The sequence below is a fragment of the Gymnoscopelus microlampas genome, assembly GCF_963454915.1.
Source record: "Gymnoscopelus microlampas genome assembly, chromosome: 11".
Taxonomy (NCBI): Eukaryota; Metazoa; Chordata; class Actinopteri; order Myctophiformes; family Myctophidae; genus Gymnoscopelus; species Gymnoscopelus microlampas.
Genome location: NC_139948.1, coordinates 27,916,080 through 27,932,108, shown reverse-complemented (window position 1 = coordinate 27,932,108; position 16,029 = coordinate 27,916,080). Strand labels below are relative to the sequence as shown.

The window sequence follows — 16,029 nt, the reverse complement described above, 5'->3', positions numbered from 1 at the left end:
AATTGCTTCTGGAATATAAAAGAAGACATATCACACATTGTTTTCTGCTGTGTTGCTTTTTGATGTGTCCACTGTATAAGTTTATTGAGCTATCTAAAGAGCACAAAGTACAAGATACTGCCGAGACAGAAACCAGTGTTGCCATGTCCACTTATTATAAGCGACTTTGAGCTTATTTTTCAGTGAAGTTGCTTGTAAATATTGGTAGTTGCGGTTTTATGGGCTTTTTTCTAAAGTGTAGTTGATTATTGGACTTGGGCTTCACAATTTTAAAAGTATAATTATAATTCTCAATTATGTTTATGTCATGGACCCTCAAATTAATGTGTATTTGTCCCTAACCCCCATCTGAAAATGTTTTGTGCCAGGGAGCCCCGTACCAGATTTGTGTTGTTAGTGTTACAAAAATCCTCAATATTTCACATTTTACTTCAAGATTTTTCTCACAACGCGTTGTAAGCTTGTAGATCGGCTATTTTCAATGTATACAGTAAAGGTCTAAAGTGCTCATAATGGCCTAGTGCAAGTCTTCAAGAGGGGTCCGCCACCCCTAGGGGGTCCGCGAGGTACTGCAGGGGGTCTGCGAAATTGTTGCTTGATTAGACAATTATATATATATATTATATACATTTTTTTTCTTTTTTTTTAATGTCCATTTGTCTTCATATATTTTTAAAACATTTTCCACATTTCTGTATTAAATAAATGATGATATCTATAAATGATTCTGTCCATTTTGAATAGCTTGTGTACATGATTATTGTGCAATTGACAGATTGTTGTTCTCAGTTAATAAGGTATGTTTATAAATGGCAGTGCGGCCACCCTACTCACTGTACCCTGTACATGTATGTTTAAAATAAAAGCATGAATATATTAATCTGTCTATCATTTTAATAGCTTAGTATTTATGCACAATAACATGTATGTTTATGAAACACAATTGTATACATAATTATACAATATATGCCCCCCCCCCCCCCACGAGGTAGGGGTCGAGGTAGGGTAGGGGGTCCCTGCTCCATCTCCCCATCCCCTGGCCCCCGGTGCTTCTTTTGGGCTTGTTTTCCTAGACCTGGTTGCTTATTTCTCTCTCACAATCTGGCAACACTGCCAGAGAGGATTTTTGTACAGTCAACGGATGATACATTCCACTGTTTAGACGCCTCAATAAAATTATACAACATGCTAAAAAAATCTGAATTGATTGGATAAAAGCCTGTGATATGTCTTCTTTTATATTCCTGAACCGATTATCTGACAAAGGACACAAACGTTCAGAAATAGTGTTTGTTCACAAGCTGGTCCAGCTGGCTGCCATAGACTTCATTGTATTTCACCAAACTTCCTGTTCCAGTTTTGCCTCCCATGCGCATCAATGGCGTCTGCCATGCAAGCAATGGCGTCGGCCCGCCCCCTAGGCTGTCCCTTCCTTGTTTTCTAATTTCCTTGCCCGGTATGAGGAAGTGTTCATTTCCCCAACCAACCAGAGTGCAGTGGGCGTCGCTCGTAATGTTGTGTTAACGGGGCGGGGGTTGACGGACAGATCGGTGAACCAATGGGATCAGGCGCAATCTCTCTGCGCCTCTATACACCCGCCCCTCTATACACGAAATCAGGAGCGTTGGTGCAGCCTAGGGAGACATCAACCATTTGTTCCTTTTTGTGCTCAATTCATGGCATACCTTGAACAAAATAGTAAGAAATGAAAAACCTAAACTGCTTAGCCAGATATTTTTGTGGGAAATCCTTGACGACTACAGTAACTAAGTGATAGAAAAATATTTTTTTCCTGTTACCCAAATTATTCATCTAAATACTGCACAGTTTCATATAGTACCACATGGAAACTAAAACAATTCACACTGCTTCGTTGTTCCTTCACAAACATTTACACACACACACACACACGCACGCACGCACGCACGCACGCACGCACGCACGCACGCACGCACGCACGCACGCACGTGACATTTTTCGCCTGACATTTTTCACTCCAGTGTAAAATGTACTGGCCAGGTCCCAGGCTGCAGTCAAGGCAGATTTTCTACACATGTTGTGGAAGGTCAGCAGTCAGTTTCACTTCATCGCTTCCCTCTGAAACATCTGACAGGGTCACACATGGGGACCTGTTGTCCACTGTGCATGACTGGCATGCTGTGGTGACCGAGGAACTGCTCAACCCCGCAGTGCCTCTGAGCAAGGCACTTAAAAGGCCCATGAGGTCCGGTGGCACGTACCTGCAACTTCTGTTAAGATAAACCACAGTAACATAAACCCTTGTTGGGAAATATAAGAGGAACAAACTTTCTTATTTGGTTACTCTTTTATACTCTGTTGCCTTGCATAGTCTATTTTAGATAGGGTTTCATACACCTGTATAGTCCATAAGAATAAGAATTATTATAAAATACAGAATACACCACATTTCTGGAGTAGCAGCAGTTCCACAGAGGAGGCACCATGTTTATTATTCATTTATTCATTGCTCAGTACATAACACATAATAACCATTTATGTGATTTTAACGTTTACATTGTTAGCATTACAGGGAATTGAAGAAATGCCATTTAATGATAATACGATTTTTTGGCCAGCTCATCATCAACCGCTGAGAACTCTGCTTAGATAGTTGAAATAGCATAGACATAGCGGTAGAGCAAGGAATAATAAGCCCAGGAAGATATATATATATATAGAAGTGTACTACTACTGTATGTGATGCTGTCTCAGGCAGGTTCATGTGTCTGGCAATGGACCCCTGCTGTAGATCGTTGGCAGTGATACAAAGAGTGCAGAATCTATCTGCTGCATAAATCATAAGCCATTTACAAAATGACTTGACGCTGTGGCCCCTTTAATCTTTACTGCAAGCCATTGTTACATGCAACAATGTGGGGAGTTTGTGTTTATGCACATGCCTGTGCATGTGCACATTTCTGTGTGTGTGTGTGTGTGTGTGTGTGTGTGTGTGTGTGTGTGTGTGTGTGTGTGTGTGTGTGTGTGTGTGTGTGTGTGTGTGTGTGTGTGTGTGTGTGTGTGTGTGTGTGTGTGTGTCTATGCTCTAACATCCTACACAGGTTGACAGCAGAGAGACTCACGAGCATATGTAATGTGTTGCCATGGCAGCCACAACCACTGTGACTTCCAAGCCAATCTGCTGTGTTACTATGGGAACGGTAATCTCACAGAGGGAGGGAGGGAGGGATGGGGAGAGAGAGAGAGAGAGAGAGAGAGAGAGAGAGAGAGAGAGAGAGAGAGATGAAATTCAAAGGGGCAGGGGAAGGGCTACAGTATGTCTCTACTCTCACTACACTGCAACTCCCTCTCAGTGTCTTTCTTACACTTTCCCTGTCCAGTGTTCATTTAGGTTTGGAAGTGTAAAAATTGTCGCTTACAGCCAGGTACTTTTACAAGCTCAGATCTGCGTTGTCTATACACTGTGTTTATATGAGGGTGCTTTAAATGTAACTGTCTCCTATCCATGACTCACACACACTCAACCTCTTCTGTCTGTGTACACAATTGAGAACAGATGCATTTTGTCCTTTATTCAACGAAGGTTTACCGAGTGCAGATGTTCCACACAGGTTCACTGAGTCCAAATCCATACAGTTAGCTCCATTTACATGGTGTACGGTAGAGTCGCCCAGTACAACCACAGTCTTATGGTTCGCCGCTGAACAACTGGAACAGTTGGGGGGAGTTCAAATGTAACTCCCCCCAACTGTTCCAGTTGTTCAGCTAATGTTTTGCTCTGAGGCACCTCAACAGTAACTGTTCGGGTAGGAGAGGCTGTTGCTTGTTCACTCAATGAGACATACTGTACACACGCTGTAAAGTACACGCAAAAGCATGTTCATTCAACACACCCCCTCATACTGCACACACACACACACACACACACACACACACACACACACACACACACACCCTGATGTGACTGACAAAGAAACAAAGAAACAGACAAAGACAAGCACGCACGCACGCACGCACGCACGCACGCACGCACGCACGCACGCACGCACACACGCACACACACACACACACACACACACACACACACACACACACACACACACACACACACACACACACGTGTAACATGAGATTTTAGCATCATGAATGGTAGCATAATAGATAGCACAACGAGCATTCTAGAACTAATATGCACTACATATTATGTGAATATCCAAATAAGACAGCCCCATGCCACCTACAGACACACAGCTTAACAAGCTAGACAGCTCAGACCTAACATTAGGGTGTCAGCGAAGCAAAATGTATTCTGATCTCCTGGTGCACCGGTCATGTTTGGCTGCAAGCTGGTGCCGTGTGACTTTGTTGCACTGCAGGTCAATCATTCACAATCACAATAAGAAAACACTTCCTTGCCAAATATGGGTTTACGCAGCAGGGATTTGCTTTGGTTTGTGGTGCGATGACAACCCACCATGAAACTAACTAACGTGAAACGTAACTGCAGGAGCGCTGACAAAACGCATGGACCTACTGTACTGCACACAGGACTCACAGTGGTGCACAGTACACAACACAACACAGCAGAGCATACATTCAGACAGCTGATTAAACAAGACATTTATAGATGGCTAATAATTGAGCGGAGTAAATAATTAAAATTCCAACCATGGCAGCCTCCTTTTCTACCCAGCAAAATCCCCAGTGTAAGTTTAACCTCTTACTGTATAAGCCCTGTTTTATACATCTATTGTACAATGGTGTGCAGTGAAAATAGCTGATCTACAAGCGACGCAACGCATTGTGATCTTGTAGATGGGCTATCTTTGCTATTTCGGAAAATGTTGGAACATTTTCACCAGTAATTAAATAACAAAAATAGAGATGACAAGGTGAAAGTGGTTATCTGGAGTTTAAAAAGAGACCCATAAATGGATCCATTTCTATTCTCTCTTTGACCCATGGCTGACGGAGACAAGAAGAGAGGCGCAACAATCAAAAACAACCTCTTCACTAATGAGTCCAAGTTGTTGACAACATCACAGCACTCCTTCCTTCATACACATTGAAATTCTCAGTCTTTCATTTAACTCAGAGAGTGCTACAAATATAACCAAAAGGGATGGACCCTTATATTTATTTTGTACATTCTCGGAGTTACAAATGGATAAATTGAAACAGAGGATTTTATTGTGTACTGCAAGCAACGCACAGTGAATCAGCCGTTTCAATAGAGACACAGTGAAGCATGCAAAATCCACACAAAAACACACACACACACACACACACACACACACACACACACACACTCGCACACAAACACTTTGCCATGCTAAGCCCATGGCCTGACACAGATACGTTTTAGCGCATGTTCTGGTGTGAATAATGGAGGAGGTGTGTGAAATATTGATCATGCACTTTTAATAAATTAACCCTGACATGAATTAGTCATGAATTACACTGCTTAACAATTACTGTACTGCTATGTAGTGATTGGATTTGGGGAGAGGGGATCTATATGGAAGATGATAACAGGCCCCATTAAGGCAAATGCAGTGCACATACACATACACTTATGCCAAAAATATCTACAATACGTCAATGCGTGACATTACACGACACCAGCACACAATGACGTATGAATTAGGTTTCAGGGTTTACAGTGGGAGCATGGAGGGGAGCTGCAGTGTGTGTGTTTGTGTGCGTGCGTGCGTGTGTGTGCGTATACGTGCGTGCGTGCGTGAGGTTGGAGGCGCATGTGTGTCTTCCTGAGATGTGACATGAATGTACAAACAGTGTAATAAATTGTGCTAATAGATGAGAGCAGAGGGTGGAGAGAGATCAGAAAATCGGATTGAATGGAGAGGAGAGAGAGAGAGAGAGAGAGAGAGAGAGAGAGAGAGAGAGAGAGAGGAGAAAGAACATACAAAGAACAAGATTTTGGGGCAGGATCTCCTCGTTTGTCAACAAGAGGTCACTAGCCGGAGCCCTCATCCAGTGTCATTTTGACTATGCTTCAGACCTATCAAAGCAAACTGATTAGACTACTACTAAACCTCAAACTCAGGACTCACCTAACCCCAGCTCACTTACAGTAGGCTGGGATCATGGCTCAATGTGGAAGACAGAGTACAGTAACTTGCAATGGGCCTGGTCTTTAAGATACTCAAAGGAACAGTGCCCATGTACCTGTCTAACTATGTCAACAGAGTGAGGGATGCCCATGGCCATGGGCATAACACCAAAGGGAGCTCATCTGATCTTGGCTCGGCCCCCCAAAATTTGGCTCAAGTAGTAAAAATGAATTCTACTATGCTGCCACCAAAACGTGGAATGCCATACCAAAATACATTAAAGATCTTGATTCCCTTTCCACACTTAAAACTGACCTAAAACATGGCTGTTCTCAAAGTACATTAGGACTTAGAATTCTATGTGAGCGAACATCGCTTGGACGAGGGGTTAGGATTTCACCCCAAAGGCAGAGCACTTTAATAACAGACACAAAGAATGAGAGTATACAAGGACAGAGGGCACAGCAAGGACAGGAAAGTCTCTGTCTGTCTCTTTTTACTCCTTCTTTCTCTCTCCCCTCAACACGTTCAATATCTGTTACCATCTCTCTTTCTGTCTTGACTTTATTTATTTTCCCCTTCCTTGGCTCCTGTGATGTTGCAAGTGGTGTGTGTGTGTGTGTGTGTGTGTGTGTGTGTGTGTGTGTGTGTGTGTGTGTGTGTGTGTGTGTGTGTGTGTGTGTGTGTGTGTGTGTGTGTGTGTGTGTGTGTGTGTGTGTGTGTGTGTGTGTGTGTGTGTGTGTGTGCGTGCGTGCCTGCCTGCCTTCCTGCGTGCATGCGTGCGTGTGTGTGTGTATATACTATATATATATAGCCTTGTTCCCAGCCTTACTCATCTGCGAAGAGAAAAGCCTGGTCACGACCCGATGCAGTGAGTGTCTACAGGGGCAGTAGACACTCACGTATTTCCCCCGGAAACGATAATTTCCAACCAATCACAACACTCGTTTCATTGACGGAGAATGTAAACAGATTTGTCAAGCGTCCACGTCATTTCCTCGGCTGGTACTTCCGTTTAGACTCTCAACCGGCTAGGTCTTGCCCAGCGTGATATATATATATATATATATATATATACACCGTACATAATGAATACATACACAAACAAAAGATATAAAAGAAATGAGAGTGGGATATGCAGAGAAATGTGGAAAATAAATAAAGACAAGGCAGACGGGAGACGGTAACAGATATTGAACGAGCTGAGGGGAGAGAGAAAGCAGGAGTAAAAAGAGACAGACGTGAAAGACACAAAGATGCAAAATGGGGGACAGGGAGACACAGAGAGAGACAGATAAAGAGAGAAGGAGAGAGTAACAGAGACAGATAATAAAGGAGGGAGGGAGAGGAGCATTCTGGCCTATTTCTGACAGAGACTTCTTCATAAACAGGTAGGTACCTTTTTAAAACCTCCCTCTAGTCTGGCTCATAAACATACACACTGAACTGGCCTTTATAGACTGTCTGCAGTCGTTCGAAACACACACACACACACACAGACACACACACACAGACACAGACACACACACACACACACACACACACACACACACACACACACACACACACACACACACACACACACACACACACACACACACACACACACACACACACACACACACACACACACACACACACAATGTTGGCAGTTACAATGGGTGTGTGTGCGGTTAATAAAAGCCCTTTTAGATTTTAGACGATAAAACAATCATAACTTTTGCATGCTTCACCTGCGACCAGCCACCACCTCCGCAAACCAGAATGTATCACACACATGCACGCACGCACGCACATGTTCAGAAAGGCCATCCCTTGCCTTAACCTAGATCAAGATCCTGCCTAGAGAGCACATACATGCAGGCATGCACATGCATTCATAACACACTCATACTGTATACACACAAGCCCTGCTACTGTAAGTCCATGGAAGTTCAAAAAATGTGTCCATAGCTCAATAAAAGCACTTGGTACCTTTCCAAGTCCAAGCTCATTTGGAGCCTGTCCATGGCTGGCAAGGTCACTACCACTGTTGTCAAATTCATGATCCATACACTGTGTGATGCTAACCAGTAGCTCTCGCTCTCTCTCTCTCTCTCTCTCTCTCTCTCTCTCTCTCTCTCTCTCTCTCTCTCTCTCTCTCTGGGCTCCACTATCTTCATTTGTCAGGCTCTGACTGTAGGAACATTACTGGAATGTCACAGTGCTGGGTACAGTGTACTTAATTTACTTAGTAGAGAGATGTGTCCTTCTCTTGGGTTGTGTCACTTGACAAACAGAGGGTCAGAGCTAATGTATGGGACTATATTAACATAAAGGTCACATGTGACCGATATAGAAACCCTCTTTGCTTTGGGACAGTGACAAAGCAAAGGCTAAATGAGGTACTACAGTAACCTGGAACTGAAAACAGGCCGTTTGTGAAAGTGATGGGCGACTGATCAGCTGTCACAATCCCAGTCAAACTGAGTTTCAGGATTTGTTCACACCGCTGTGTGAAAATGGTCAATTGCTCGTTGTGATGAAAAATGTTCGGGAAATACAATTTGGTAATAGAATTCTTGTTCTCACATTATATCAAAAGAATGTGTGCGTTTGTTTGTTTGTTTACCTTGTGAGCAGTTGCATACTGAAACTAAACAGGTATTCACAATTCATCATCACACAAAACACGCCTTAAGCCAGCAAACAAAAACATCTGCGAGTAAATTGACGACTACACAGTAAATTCCTAGTGTTCATTTAACTACGAAGAGAATACAGATGAGGTTCCATTTGCACTCTCTTTACAGTTAAATGAACACTGGGATTTTACTGTGTAGAGGCTGAGGAGCTGTGACAGCCCGCTGGAGTCTGGGTTTGCAGGTGGACACCAGAAAAGCACTGACCTGCCTCATTATGGATGCCCCAAGGACTACCGTCGGCAAACGGCTAATGATTTGCTTGCATGGGACTTGTTTGAAAATTGTCAAACTGTTTGTGAGGTCACTGTTGGGGGTTGTGGGGCTTTTAATATAAAGGTCTTGTTAGCGTTGCTCTCTGAGCAGTGTGAGAGTGCCCTCTGATCAAGTTAATCCCTTTATCCATCCATCTTTCCCGCCCCTTCCATCCATTCTATTGATTCATTCAGCCAACCAGCCACAGAACCAGGAGGCCAGGACACCCATCTGTCCAACCAGGCATCCATCCATTCAGCTAGCCAAGCCAGGCCAGCCAAGCCATCCAGCCATCCAGCCAACTATCCAGCCAGCCATCCATCCATCCATCCATCCAGCCATCCAGCCATTCATTCACCGTCAAGAATATAGACTCTTGGCCAAATGCTAATCTCATGATTGACCACTTGAAGACAAAGGTTATCACCAAACAGATTTAGTTAAGGTGGTGAGGGGCAAGGGATCTTTGCCACGCTCACAGCTGATCTAATCAACAACACAGCTAAGTTGATTATAAAACAGCAGGTCTGGAGTGCAGACAACGGCTGGGGAAGGAACAGAGAGATGGAGGAAAACACCACATATACAGGGAGAGGAGAGAAGAAGAGAGGAGAGGAGATAAAGATGCAGAGGAGATAAAGATGGAGAGGAGAAACCAGAGCAGGACGCAGAGCAGAATAGAACAGCGCAGGACACAACATAATAATAGAGGAGAACAAAGCAGGGCAGAGAACAGCAGACATGTAAGCTTGGAGCAGCATAGAACAAAGTGAAGTACGCACATAGCTACAGGGGCCAGAGAGAAGAGGAATGCAGGGCAGAACACGATAAGACTACAACACAGAACAACACAACACAACACAACACAACACAACACGACACGACACAACACGACACAACACGACACAACACAGAACGACACGACACGACACGACACGACACGACACGACACGACACGACACGACACGACACGACACGACACGACACGACACAGAACAACACAACACAACACAACACAGAACAACACAGAACAACACAACACAACACAACACAACACAACACAACACAACACAACACAACACAACACCAAAGTAAAGGATAGAGTCGAGCCAAAAAAAGAAGAGAGAAGTGTGGTGCGACAAAGGCAGACAGCCGGAACAGTGTGCAGCAACAACACACCACAATGGGACAAAAGTAGAACAGAGCAGGGAAATTGTATAGGGCCACGGCAGCCTCAATAGACTCAGTGTTATCTCATAGTGGTATAGGCGGTGGTGAGACAGACGTAGACAGGAGTGAACAAGAAATGACATCAGCCTGGAAATGACAACAAAGCCAAAGTCGCCTTCCTCCTGGATGGAAGGAAGCTTTGAGCATGAGGGTCAAAACAAGCTAATCTTATTCCACAAAGTACATCACAAAACAGGCGAATATGTGTTCCTTGGCTCCTGTGATGTTGCAAGTGGTGTGTGTGTGTGTGTGTGTGTGTGTGTGTGTGTGTGTGTGTGTGTGTGTGTGTGTGTGTGTGTGCGTGCGTGCGTGCGTGCGTGCGTGCGTGCGTGCGTGCGTGCGTGCGTGCGTGCGTGCGTGCGTGCGTGCGTGCGTGCGTGCGTGCGTGCGTGCGTGCGTGCGTGCGTGCGTGTGCAGCCTAGAGTATGGGTCTAGTCCACACGCCGTTGTTGTGATGCGCTTATGCAGTAGTTAGAGGGAAGGGAAGGCGTGCTTTCCACCTGCATGCTTGTTACCCTCTTATAGACACTGCCACTGGCTAGCCTTTGTGGTGCAGGGGGAAGCAGCCTCGTGCATCAGCCTTATCCTGCCAGTACACAGCCTCACCAAGACTCCTGCCAGGCCTCCATATGGCCACGTATGGTAACTGGGTGCCCTTCGGCCCCAGGCAAACATGGCAGGGGATCTCAGAGTTGCAGTGGTACCCAGAGGTGTGATGTACAGTACAGGCCTACACTGTGGACACGCCTTGGCATCAGCCACTGCCCCGCTGCCTTGTGGGTTAGTCCAGGAGGACAAAGGAGGCTAGGGGAGCACACCCTGAGAGAGAAAAAACTTGATGGCAGCATGTGAAGGTGGACCTCAACAGACTTTAAGAACAGGCAGCTGCCTGCAGCTGGGGAGGGTGATGGTCGTCTTGCCACTGGAATCCACCATTCTAGTATAACCAAGAAGTGTTACTGAGGAATGCACACCCCGTGTGGCATTCCTCATCGACATTGCTGTCCTGAGCAAGACCAGGCTCCTGGATGACGGACCCCTGAAGGAATCAGGAATGGGCTATAGTATAGCCCATTCATATAAATGGTATAGCCGCTATACCATTTTATTGAAAGGTATAGCCCTGGTGGAAAACATCTGCATGGTGTAGCACTGGCAATCAAGAACACACTTCTACCAAGTCTGACTGAAACACCTATCGGCATTAGTGAAAGACTAATGTAATGTCTCTCTGTATCCTCCACACAAAGAAGCGCTTTTCCACCCATCACCCAGTGCTAATGCATCCACTATGCCATCTGAAATTGAAGCCAAGGACTGTTTCCATCAGTCACTGGATGAGGCACTCTGTCAATGAGGCACTCTGTCAGATCCAAACATTTTGATCCCTATCCAGGATCAGACAATCCAGGCAAACTTTGTACCGGTATTTCAAAGAAATTCAGGATAGGATCACTCTGATCCAGATTCAGACATTTCAAGATTACCAGATCCTGATTTGCAGAGGTTCAATCCTACCTATCTCCACCTAGTAGATATGAAGAACCATATAAGTAGACTGACAGTTTAGCAATTTAGAGCCTTCCTAAACCACTTAAACCCTATATACTTTGTTGTGTGTCAGTAGCAAAAATAGCCGATCTACAACCTCACATTCCAACGTGTTGTGTTGTGATGCATGTACACACTTTAACATCTTTTTTTATAATGAAACATATATTTATATTTCATTGTATTGTATTTTGCTCTGATAATCCACTCCTCCTGCCACTCCTACCCCTCCAGTGGGATCAAGGTAATCCTACTTTTTTTTGGATCAAACTGATTCCAATCCCAAGTTTTTGTAAAAATCTAAATCTGATCCGATCAGATAGGGATAAAAGTTGTGAACTTGTGGACCCAAGAGACTGACAAGATCCTCCTGCTTGGTGACTTCAGTGTTAGGGTTGGTCAAATAAAAGGATATTGACTGTGAGGGCTTGGTGGACATGATGGAGCAGAACGCTGGACAGAATGCTGTATGATCATTGCCAAACTCCACATGTCGTTGCGCCACCCTTGCGGCTGCAAAGGTTCAGTAAGAAGCTCCTACACTGCACCCGGTTAAGGAAGGCTGAGGTGAGAAATTAGTTCTGCTGCTCTCTAGCTGAGAAGCTGAGGGAGACCAGGTCTGAGCTCAGAGGATTCCATGGACCAGAAGTGGGCCTCGATTAGCTCCTCACTTTATGAGGCAGCAAGAGTAAAAAAAACAACACCATGATAACTGGTCATCACCTCCAAGAGAGTGCTGGCACCTGTGCTCTTTAATATATTCCTCCTATGTGTCACCCAGCTTCTCTAAAAGGAGCTTGAGTATAGCCGTGGCGTTGCGGTGGATTTCAGACTGGACGAAAACCACTATAACATCAGGATAACCTCCAACCACCAGAGAGCCAGAGAGCGGGTCCCCGAGCTGCAGTATGCAGATGACTGTGCTCTTGTGGATCACTCTCCAGAGGATCTCCATCCTTACTGTGGTTGTCAGGGCCTACAGCAGGATGGGGCTGTCTGTCATCACCACCAACACAGAAGTGGTCTGCCATTGGAGCTCCAGTACCCCACACACCCTGCTTGTCTTCACCATTGACCACAAGCCACTAACAAGAACTCTATCCATCCTTCAAATAACTGGGCAGTATCCTTTCTGAGGACTGTAGCATTGACAGCAAAATCCCAAACCAGATCAAGCAAGCCTCAGCTGCCTTTGGGAGACTACGGCGTCCGCTCTTCCAGAATAGCAATCTCCATGCATCTGCACGACAAGGTTGCTGTCTACAAGGCTGTCTGCATCAGCACCCTCCTCTACAGCTGTGAAGCATGGACCACTTACAGCTGTCACATCAAGCCCCTGGAGCACTTCCATATCGAATGCTTACAGCGCATCCTGGGCCTCACCTGGCATGATCGTGTGCCTCATACTGAAATACTTGCAAAGAGCAATTGCAGGAATATCGAGGCCACAATCACCCAGCACCAACTGCGCTGGCTTGGACATGTGATCCGGATGTCCCAAGACTGACTGCCCCACAGAGTGCTGTATGGGCAGCGGTGGAGGTTCTTCCTTGTCCTACTGGGAGTGTGAGTTCACACCGATCGGTCCAGCGGTGTCTGAGATTAACTGCTCACAGATGCACAGACGGACAGACAGGCAGATGGATAGGGGCGAAAACATAATCCCCTCTGCCCGCCGTTCCGGCCTGGAGAAGATAATCACCCTAGAGTCCTCACATACCTGACCACCATCTTTCTCTCTCAAGGTACAAAGAAAACACTTGCAGACATTTGGAAATACAGTACTCATAAACACTCGTCTCCCTCATCCCGCAAACATACACTGCTTTTAGAGTACAGAGAATTCCCAGACTGAAACAGGACTGGGATCAATTAGGCAGCATGCACAGCAAAGACCTGCAGAACAGATCGCATCACAAACGGTTCAGCTGAGCTGTACGGATGAGTGGGTGGGATTGGTGGAATGGGGTGGAGCTGGGAGAGGAAGAGGTATGTTGGTATGTATTATATACAGTACAGTATAATACACATACTTTATGTGTGTGTGTGTGTGTGTGTGTGTGTGTGTGTGTGTGTGAGTGTGTGTGTGTGTGTGTGTGTGTGTGTGTGTGTGTGTGTGTGTGTGTGTGTGTGTGTGTGTGTGTGTGTGTGTGTGTGTGTGTGTGTGTGTGTGTGTGTGTGTGCGTACTGTATGTACACGCACATGTGCTCGTGCGCACATGCATGCGTGTGATTGTACTGCTACAGTATCTTTGTGTGAACCAAATGTCCTCACACAGATTGCAAGATATTGAAACGTATGTAAAGTAAGGACTTTTGCTGGTCCTCACTTTTTTTGTGATCAAAGATCCTTCGAGAAGCATAACAACAATGTACACCAGTGTCCACAAGGAAAAATACGAAAAAGAAATTTAAAAAAGAAAAAAGGAAGGAAAAAGAAAAAGCAAGACAATATTTAAGTACTGATGTTAGCACCCACACCCGAAAGAAGAGGGAGTGGGGCAGATTCCAGCATGTACAGTAGCATTCCATTTTGTTGGTGAGATACTAAGCCCAGTTAATAGCTCGCTTTCTGAGCAATTTGGACAGATCATTTAGTACAAGCATGTCAAACTACCGGAGGAAGTGGTCCAATTCGGCCTGCGGAATGAAATTACAATAAATTAACAACATTTAATTAAAATATCCACATCCAGTTATTATCCATCTATGTGAGGCAGCGCTGCTCTCTCTCCCCCTTGCCGTTGGCAAAGCTACTATGAGTGAACATCGAAACAATGGAGAGACAGCAGGTAACCACCCACTGTGTGCAAGCACCTACTGTGAGAGACACAACTAAAAAATAAAGTGAAGTCATTTATTGCCTTCTCTATTATCACCGACATGACTCATGCTCGATAGGGAATATTTATTTGTGGGCTGATGCTACATATTTGACCATCACTGAGGAGTTTGTGGAGCTAGTGCTAGGGGTATAGATAAAGCCTGAAAAAGGACAGTCTACTAATGAGAACATTGTACATTTTATTCCAGCCAAAACTCAACCATCTGCAATGTTTTTGTCCGAAAATAATATTGTACATAGCCGAATACTATGACAGCATTTCAGCCTTTTAGACTACCTAGATTACCTTCCTACGTACCTACCTACCTATCTATCTATCTATCTATCTATCTATCTATCTATCTATCTGTCTATCTATCTATCTATCTATCATGAACACTGGTTTCACTAAACGTAAAGGTAAACTGAGAGACACAGGTGTTAATTCACTCACTCAACATGATATGGCATGTGTCTTGCTTGCTTGTTTTTATTATGTTGTTAGCACAGTCTGGTGAAGCATGCCCCACCAACAGCTCACACACATACTTGTATGAGCTAGACATATAAATCTTGAGAATCTTGTAGATGAAATTGCTGATGCGCTGGTACAGGGCTAGTGCAACCATGCATATGACCCTACACTCTGTGGATTTGTGGATCTGTCTCCCTCGAAGCGGAGGCTTGTGTAAATGTCAACATCATCATAAATATCCAATGGATGTAATCTATCTCACAAAGTGCGTTGGCGAGGATGGGGTCGTCCGTTATATTCAATTAATTTGTTGATAAAGTTAAAGCAGTCTGCCTTTGTAAGAGCTTGCCAGAATTATATACAGCTGTTACTTGCAGTATTATAGTTACAAAAGCTTTCCTTACTAAGCAAGTAAAATACCAACCATTAGTACAAGCCATTATAGATAGGCTATAAGTGTCAGCTCATTGTTTTTATATTTGGCAGCTTGGGCCATGTCCACAGGCTGGTGGTCAGGGGCTTGAGGACTATGTGGTTGTCCAAGTGCAAGACAAAGCAGATTGCAAAATATTGATCAATCTCCTCCATTATAGGCAGTCGATCTATTTGGAGGAGAAGGTGCTTCCTGTACCCATATTTCTTCTCCGGTGTTGGTAATATGGCAGACTGAAGTATATGACCAATGTTGACTGTGAATAAGTTCATGCGCATTTGTTGTTTACATCCTATAATACAATCCGCAAGTTTGCCCATGCGCGGAAGTGATTTGTTTGTAAGTTTGTCAAAAGTTTGTCGACAAATGCGCACTGCGCATGCGTGGACGTAGCGAAACCCAGCACCACGCAGCTGCTTTTGTAATCTCCCCACACAACAACACAGAGGCATCTGGGTTGCCACGTTTGGGGGGCTTGTGACAAGCAGACAGGTCAGTGTTGCCAGATTGCGCCAGAAACAAGCAAC

The 16,029-nt window shown here is 44.7% G+C and overlaps 1 protein-coding gene across 1 annotated transcript in view; it reads right to left on the bottom strand.

Moving 5' to 3' along the window:
• The window catches only part of grin2ba (glutamate receptor, ionotropic, N-methyl D-aspartate 2B-a), a gene marked incomplete at its 3' end in the record, with an annotated part of 126,964 nt that overhangs the window by 42,129 nt on the left and 68,806 nt on the right, over positions 1-16,029 (bottom strand). The gene's annotated exons all lie outside the window — the stretch shown is intronic.